The sequence below is a fragment of the Salvelinus alpinus genome, chromosome 13 (assembly GCF_045679555.1).
Source record: "Salvelinus alpinus chromosome 13, SLU_Salpinus.1, whole genome shotgun sequence".
NCBI lineage: Eukaryota > Metazoa > Chordata > Actinopteri > Salmoniformes > Salmonidae > Salvelinus > Salvelinus alpinus.
Genome location: NC_092098.1, coordinates 15,356,888 through 15,365,917, shown reverse-complemented (window position 1 = coordinate 15,365,917; position 9,030 = coordinate 15,356,888). Strand labels below are relative to the sequence as shown.

The 9,030-nt window shown below is 44.1% G+C and overlaps 1 protein-coding gene across 1 annotated transcript in view; it reads left to right on the top strand.

Annotated features, from left to right (window-relative positions):
- Window positions 1-1,542: 1,542 nt before the first annotated feature.
- Window positions 1,543-9,030, top strand: part of LOC139537179 (roundabout homolog 1-like) — a 228,864-nt gene continuing 221,376 nt past the window's right edge. The window contains exon 1 of the mRNA XM_071338197.1: window positions 1,543-1,830. The gene's annotated coding sequence lies outside the window, so the exon portion shown is untranslated. The remainder of the gene's footprint in view (window positions 1,831-9,030) is intronic.

Below are 9,030 nucleotides of genomic sequence, written 5' to 3'. Positions count from 1 at the left end.
TCTCTATTTTCTCTCTCAGCATTGTTGGGATGGGAAGGGCCTGTAAGTAAACATTTCACTGTTCGTCTACACCTGTTGTTTACCAAGCATGTGTCAAATAAAATTTGACTTGATTTAGTTACAGATTGCGTTGTCTACTGTCAGGCTCGATGTCCGTGGTCTGTTCAGTGGGCTGTGACGTGCCAGGGACTTGGCTGGGGTTGTTGTGTAAGTATAGAGCCTGGATATTCAGCATAATGGCTGTATGTATTTTCAACAAGATATATCGCCAGGCTGTGATTAGCATATGGTGATCCCTGTTAAATAGCCACAGGTGAGAAAAAGAAAGTTAACTACTTAAAATTCTGTCATATAGAATTCTGTCCTCAACTTTCAACTCCCCCATGTCTCTCTCCAGTCTATCCCCCCTACTGAGGGAATGAAATGACCCGGTGTAGATAATAGAGGTGAGAAATCATTCGGTGGATACAGAACAAGTTGGGACTCGATGTCCCTCTTACTTTTTAAGAGCTGCTGAAGTCTCTATCCCTCTCTTTCTCTCTCTCCATCGGTCTCTCAAATGTCTGTCTCAAATGTCTGTCTTTCTATCTCTCTCTTTTGTTTCATATTTGAATTCCATGTTAGTTCTGCATTTCCACATTGAACAGGGAAACAAGTGATGATAAAATATTTTTCATTTTTACTGTTTAGGTCCAGATAGGATGCACATGATTTAGCTTTCACCCTGTCACTGAGTGTAGTTGGCAAACACACGTTAGAATACATTTCAAACATTAACTCAAGCTAAACTGCAAAGTTAACTGATTGGCACTTTAGTCACTATTTCCTGTCGATGTTATCTAATTGGCAATGCTTTAATTGTTTTTACCCCTCAACACATGTTCATCACTTTCTAGTCCACTGTCTACTTATTTTACTATGAAATTCACACCTGCTGTTTGTACCATATGAAATCCATTTTGTGTGGTCACGACTTAATGTGAGTCACATTACATCATATTCAATATTGACACACATAAATAATCTTATAATTAAGTCTTATTTAGAATTAATTTAGGAATTTATACACCCTCATAAGATACAAAACTCAGGTTTAAAAGATACCAGTTCATAGCCTCCCCAAATGCCCAGGTTGACAGGAAACGGTTTTTCATAACTACTGGACCTTTTAAGAGAACGAGATTACAATTTTACTCAAGGGTGAATAAACATAATACTGTTCAAAATGGAGCAGAAAGTCACACAGGCATTTCAATGAACAATCTGACCCACCCATGTAATGACAAAGAATGAGTGAAAATGAGGACGGATAGATGTACACATCTATTATCATTATCATGATATCGATAACAAACACGTGTCCAGCACAGTCTACGATATATCATAAAATATTCTCAGTATCATACTGTAGCTGCGTGTGAATCAAGTAGCCTATCTGTGAGCAAATTGCCTTAGCGCAGCCTTAGGACCCTGAGGAAATCGGCAGGTCACTGCAGGAGAAGGTGCGCGTGGTGATTTGTATGCGCTGCCACTCGTAGCTCGCATTATAGTCCATCTGATAGCGGCTCTGCATTGCCAGGTAGAACGGGATTAGGTTTTTACTCCCGGGGATCTTTCTCGCTGCTCAGGCTTGGGCGCCTTCTTGTTGATTTATCTCACACCTGAACGTATTTTCTCTTCTTTTCATAATTTCCTCTCTTTTTGGTGCCTATGCAAGGACATTTAACCGGAAAAAGATACATTTGCAAACGTTTTACAGAAAGGAGGGACCAGTAGTACATCAAACAAGCATTGAACAACTAAAGAAAGACGAATAACGACGAAAAGAGGGTGAGTTCTTGAATTCTTCAACCACTTTCAGAGGCAGCAGAAGTTAATTGACAACGTTAATTGCCAAATATTTTGACAAGGTGATAGGCTGTGGCGCGGTCTAAAAAGTTTAATTCAATTCTGTCTAATAATGGTGTAAAGTTGTAAAGACAAAATTATTAGGCTATCAATTTTGATAGAAAATGACTCAACCTGTTGATAAACTTTGATCTGAGTAGTGTGTGTGAACGAGAGAAAGGGGACTGAGAGTGTTAGAGGTAGCCTACATGTGTGAGTATTGACTGCATGAGTCCTTTGGATCCTTTGGATACACCCAGTTCGTCTAATACAATGAATCCGCATTAAGAAAGTAGGTCATATTTTCGTCTTTAAAATAATTTATGAGACTTTATTGATTTGCCATTGACGTTGTGTGGCTGTGTAATCTATAGGCTACCCTGAATTTGTTAGGTAGGCTAATCCATACAGTTTGGTTTTGCAACCAACACTGAATTACATTTTACATTTACATTTAAGTCATTTAGCAGACGCTCTTATCAGAGAAGATCTTTGGAGAACAAAGTAATTATCATTGTATTGCTTTTTAAGATATATTATATTACACACTGATTATCCCAGTACCAGCCCATGCTTCTCACCGTGCTATTTCATGGGTCAATCTAGCCATGTGTCAGAAAGGTGTGCTATAGCCTACGACAGATGCTTCCTCGCAAAACCACAATGAAGACGTATAAGCAGTTGTTGTACAATTTCCTTGACCGTCCAGACTTTCTTATTTGTTGTATATTGCCCACTGGTGTAATATCCTACATTTCAAAAGAAAGTCCCTGAGTTGATTCAGCCGTTTACGGCAGGAGCTGTCCATTCATTGTGGTGCTGAAAGTTAGAACCGCAGGTTCTAGAAGGCGGTGATGGCTTCGCTCGTGATGCAGATAATTCATGCTACTATAGTAGTGAAACATATAATTGTGTGTCTATAGAGTGTAATAATCTCATTGTCATTGATTCCGTTGAGTCATTGGTCACCCTTGGCACACAATCATATAATGGAAAGAATGGCTACAGTATCAGTACATGTATCACACTGGATAGAGGGATCAGAATTACACCTGATGTCTCTTGAACTTCTCCTTCATTAACATTCTGGGCTTGTCCCTTCATCCTGGGCCTTTTAATTCTCTGTGATTATAGAGTTTCTTTGCAAAATCCCATTGAGGCCCTGCCTTTGCCTCTCGCAGTCTGCAGTGGAACAGAGCAGACACACACACACACACACACACACACACACACACACACACACACACACACACACACACACACACACACACACACACAACATTACATCATGAGGGATTCAAACATTTCAAAGGTTGTTGATACAAGGACACTTAAGGAAACAAAAAGTACTTTCTCTTCCACACAGCTAGGCTGCCCATATCAGGTGAAACAGAGCAGTACCTTCTCTTCCACACAGCTAGGCTGCCCATATCAGGTGAAACAGAGCAGTACCTTCTCTTCCACACAGCTAGGCTGCCCATATCAGGTGAAACAGAGCAGTACCTTCTCTTCCACACAGCTAGGCTGCCCATATCAGGTGAAACAGAGCAGTACCTTCTCTTCCACACAGCTAGGCTGCCCATAACGGCTGAAACAGAGCAGTACCTTCTCTTCCACACAGCTAGGCTGCCCATATCAGGTGAAACAGAGCAGTACCTTCTCTTCCACACAGCTAGGCTGCCCATATCAGGTGAAACAGAGCAGTACCTTCTCTTCCACACAGCTAGGCTGCCCATAACGGCTGAAACAGAGCAGTACCTTCTCCTCCACACAGCTAGGCTGTCCATATCAGGTGAAACAGAGCAGTACCTTCTCTTCCACACAGCTAGGCTGCCCATATCAGGTGAAACAGAGCAGTACCTTCTCCTCCACACAGCTAGGCTGCCCATAACGGCTGAAACAGAGCAGTACCTTCTCCTCCACACAGCTAGGCTGCCCATATCAGGTGAAACAGAGCAGTACCTTCTCCTCCACACAGCTAGGCTGCCCATATCAGGTGAAACAGAGCAGTACCTTCTCCTCCACACAGCTAGGCTGCCCATAACGGCTGAAACAGAGCAGTACCTTCTCCTCCACACAGCTAGGCTGCCCATATCAGGTGAAACAGAGCAGTACCTTCTCCTCCACACAGCTAGGCGGCCCATAACGGCTGAAACAGAGCAGTACCTTCTCCTCCACACAGCTAGGCTGCCCATATCAGGTGAAACAGAGCAGTACCTTCTCCTCCACACAGCTAGGCTGCCCATAACGGCTGAAACAGAGCAGTACCTTCTCCTCCACACAGCTAGGCTGCCCATATCAGGTGAAACAGAGCAGTACCTTCTCCTCCACACAGCTAGGCTGCCTATAACGGCTGAAACAGAGCAGTACCTTTTCCTCCACACAGCTAGGCTGCCCATAATGGCTGAAACAGAGCAGTACCTTCTCCTCCACACAGCTAGGCTGCCCATATCAGGTGAAACAGAGCAGCACCTTCTCTTCCACACAGCTAGGCTGCCCATAATGGCTGAAACAGAGCAGTACCTTCTCCTCCACACAGCTAGGCTGCCTATAATGGCTGAAACAGAGCAGTACCTAGACACTTGTTTTGCTCTTCTCTTAGACAGGCCTGCAATCTGAAGGTTTATGTAAGTCTACGTACGTGGCAGAGACGGCCAAATATCAACGCCACCAACCTGCATCTGCACTTCAGGCTGTCCGAGTGTGATATGAGGGGCTGCTATTTAAGGAGCTTGTCAGATAAGGCCTGCTCCATGTAACAATGGAATGAGCAGCTCACCTCCAGAATCAGCCCCTACCTCTTGTCTCCCACAACAACAATATCTGGCTTATTCGTCAGACAAGAAAACACATGATCATCAACATCAAACCAGGCTCCTCTGACAAGAAAATGTTTATGTATGTCTGCTGTTGGTGAAACCACCTGTCTCACCTCTGTAGCTACCAGGTTGACGTGTGCAACAGACTCAAACACACACACACATTGGGATTGTTCTGGTTATTCACCCTGTCAAGTTTATTCAATAAAAAAATAAGCAAATGAAACTTACACAAAACACAATTCACCCGTTGTACCCCCCTTTGGGAATACATCTTCATTTGATTTCCTCTATAAATAAAGCATACTGTAGCCTCCCGGGTGGTCAGCGGTCTAAGGAACTGCAGTGCTTGAGGCGTCACTACAGATCCGGGTTCAATCCCGGGCTGTGTCGCAGCTTGCCGTAACCGGTTGACCCATGAAGCAACGCAATTGGCCCAGCGCCATCCGGGTTAGGGGAGGGTTTGGCCGGCCGGGATGTCCTTGTCCCATTGCGCACAAGCAACTCCTGTGGCGGGCCGGGCGCGTGCACGCTGACACGCTGACACGGTCGCCAGTTGTACGGTGTTTCCTCCAACACATTGGTGCGGCTGGCTTCCGGGTTAAGCAAGCAGTGTGTCAAGAAGCAGTGCGGCTTGGCAGGTTCGTGTTTCGGAGGACGCATGGCTCTCGAACTTCGCCTCTACCGAGTCCGTACTGGAGTTGCAGCGATGGGACAAGACTGTAACTACCAATTGGATGCCATGAAATTGGGGAGAAAAAAGGTTAAAAAAAATATTTGAAAAAATTAAGCATAGTGTGCCCCGCCCACTTCCTATTATGGTGGGAAGCATGAAGATGGATGGTGTTGACTGTGATCTTCTACCTCCTCCTATTGCCTGTTATGGCCGAACAAATCACATCCAAATCACAGACTTACACAGGGCATGTCCAGCCATGTAAATGTGGAACTGCATTGGATTTCAATAAAGTGTTGGTATGCATTATTGATGGAGACATAATACAATTTGTTTGTAGCTGGGGGTGTCTTGGCTGTGTAATGATTACAAAGACGGAGTTGACAGAAGCAGGGACTGGTCATTTAATTACACTATTGACTGACTGACAAGTCTGGGAGAGGTTTTCACCTCATGCTCGTTTCACTGTTGGTTGTTCCTGTCTACCTGTCTGTCTCAGAGATGGACAGCCACTGGCCTATCACTTGGACTGATGGGTAAAAGCACAAAATCAAGAAGAGGGAGGTTAAAAATGGCGGAGAGAGAGATAACCAGATGGATTGACTCACCAACAGAGGAACTAAAATGTCTAAAACCATGGATGAAAAAGTCAACCTAGAGAGTAATGTGCACTTATTTTGCGTATTATTATTTTTTCACAATATTTTGTGTTTGTGTAAATGTTTTTGTAATTCAAGACTGGGAGAGGCAAAGTGTGTATTTGTTGAGTGTGTATGTGCAAGTGTGTCTTTCTTGATCACTCCAGCGTATTCTAAGCAGAGCGTCCATATTTCCCTGGAGAGATGTGTCTTCTCTCTGAGGGACTGTTGCTACGCCACGTCATTCCAGCATTATTGAATTTCTCACTTTTCAGAAGCAAAACGCCTTTCACATTATAAAGGTGTGGAGAGGCTGCTTGCTTATTCAGTCTGGCTGTGTGCCATATCTCAGCTTAAGTAAAGAAGAGAGACAGAGATGAATATTTATGAGTAGTTATTTAGGAAGAAATTGTTTGTTTCACTGTGGGGGCAAAGTTAGTTTGCCTTGGAAAACAAGTCCTTGTAAGGCTCAGAGCTTGTCAGACGTCAATATTTAGTATCAAGACAAAAGTGTGCAAATGGTTTTTGTCAGGGGACTGTCGGCTGTAATTAAAGAAAAGCTGACACAGACTTCAGCCTGTTTCTAGGATTGTCTCTGTCTGTATATGCTGCGTGACTAGAGGGAAGAAGACAAAGAGGAGGAAAGAAGGGTAGAAAATAGACTGATAGAGACAAAGATAAAACACTTTAAAAAGCTGAGAGAAAGAAAAAAGGAAAGATGGGTAGATAAGGTAGGGCCAATAAGAAGACAGGCATACAGTGTAAAAGAACGACTCTAGGAAGATGGATACAGAGAGAGAAACAAAGCAAAAATAGAGAAGAGAGACAAAGGGAATGAAGGATGGTTTTGGTTTGATTTTAATGATCAACCTGGCCTTTCAATCAATTGGCTCTATCTGCTGGTTGCTCTTCTGTGCTTCTGACCACTCAGTTTGTACACATGTTCCAGGGGATGGATGTTTTGGGTAATGACCCATGTCCAATGGATGGACTTTGTCCTCCTTTATTGCCATAAGAAGTGAGTTGTAATTCATGGCCTCTGCTCCCGGGTCACCTAGGGGGAATCGATAGTGGCGCACCCCCATTGCCGAGATGCCACCTTGTCATTGTCTAGGCCATTGTTGTAATGTGTGGCTACTTGGCAAGTCATTTTCCCCTTAATGTCGAATAACGACAGCAGCACCTTTTATTTTTACCCTTGTTGATTGAGTGTCTTTTTATTGAATTTCCATTTAAGCAGTCGTTTCTCCAAACCATCCCCTCCTTTAATTTCACAGCAGACAGACACTCTCTGCACTGCTGGCATTGGCTGCAATGATAAATGGACTTTCACTTGGGTAAGGCTTATTCCTAGAGTCCCCGGCAAGCTCAGCCCAGCCCAGAGCACATACTGTAGGGCTTCTCTCTGTGGCAAAGAGCACCTGGGGTCTCACTCTGTAGCTCACAATCACATTCATTCTGATTTACAGACAGTGTACTGCTTCGATTACCATGGAAACCAGGATTTGGTAGATGGATACAAGAGTACAACACGTCTCCAGATGTGCTCTCACATCTCAGGCAATGTGTCCACTTTTTATCTATAGCAACAATACTTTTTTTTTTTTTTACATACACTGAGTATACCAAACATTAGGAACATCTTCCTATTATTGAGTTGCACCCCCCATTAGGAGATGGTTATTGATTAATGTTTGGTGAACTGAGAGGGAGATGTGTATGTTGTGTGTGGCTGATGAGTGAGAACCGTGTTAAAACCTGTGCGTGTTGCTAATGGTGTGTTATGTTATTTTGTGTTCTAGCATCTATCCACAGACATAACAGAATCAGCTAAGAGGTCAGAGGTCAGCGGCCTGCAGGCCAGTCAGACAGATCATCATCTGTAAGCCCTGACGACAGACCTTCTCACTAACCCTACCCAGCCTTATGACTGTCCATCATACTCTCCGTCAGGCCCCCAGCATCCCTCTACCTCTCCGATAGTTTTAATACTTTCTGTCTCGCTCTGTTAGCCCCTGTAATGCAGTGTCATAAGAATGGCTGACTGGCTGTGGAGCGTGGCTGCATCTGTCTCCCTGTCTGTCTCCTTACAGACAGGCTCATTCCTCACTGACACAATCTGGATATGAGGTATTTCCCAGGTGGATCTAAAGCTTACTCTAGTGTGATGGGGTCTGCCACTGGTAGAGCCTGATTCATCCCACTTTGAGTTTGCAGTACCTCTGTCACCTCATCCACCCGCTTCCAGGTTCAGACTCCTCTCAGCCCTATGCCCTGGTTGTGTTTGTGTGGTGTGTGTTGTGTTTGTGTGTGTGTGGTGTGTGTGTGTTGTGTGGTGTTTGTGTGGTGTGGTGTGTTTGTGTGGTGTGTGTGTGTATGTGTGTGGTGTGTTGTGTTGTTGTGTGTGTTGTGTGTGCGGTGTGGTGTGTGTGTGGTATATGTCCTCCTCCTCTGCTCTGAGGGTGTGATTCAATAGCACTGTTCAGTGTCCTAGGAGACCTACTGCTGGGCTCACTGATTTGGTCTCCAAATCTTGAGAAGGAAATAACCAGTGACACACACTTCCTGTACTCACACCCTGCTCTTCTTTGCTCCCTGGCACCTGCTGATCAGCCATCACATACCAATCTACCTCTCTGAGATGTGTGAGGAACATGTGAGGAAAACATATTTGTTGTCATGTGTGCTGACCTGGTTTAGGAGAGGGATGCCATACCATCTCCTTCCATCAATGTATTTCAACGTGATTATTTGATGAAAGATGGTTTCCATGTAAAAAGGGATTTAGCAATTCATGCCAGACAGATCTGTGTGGTTTGTGTGGGTTTTAGTGGTAAATATCATCATTTAGGCGGATCTCTACTTTACCATTGGCTGGTGGTGGTAGAGCACTTTTGCCTGCAGCCATTATCTGCTGATGTTGCAGGTGTTTGAATGCGCTGCTATGCTCTGTTAGGTGTCACTTCCATGTATCTCCTAAAGTTCATATGGTTTTGTTCAGACTAAATCC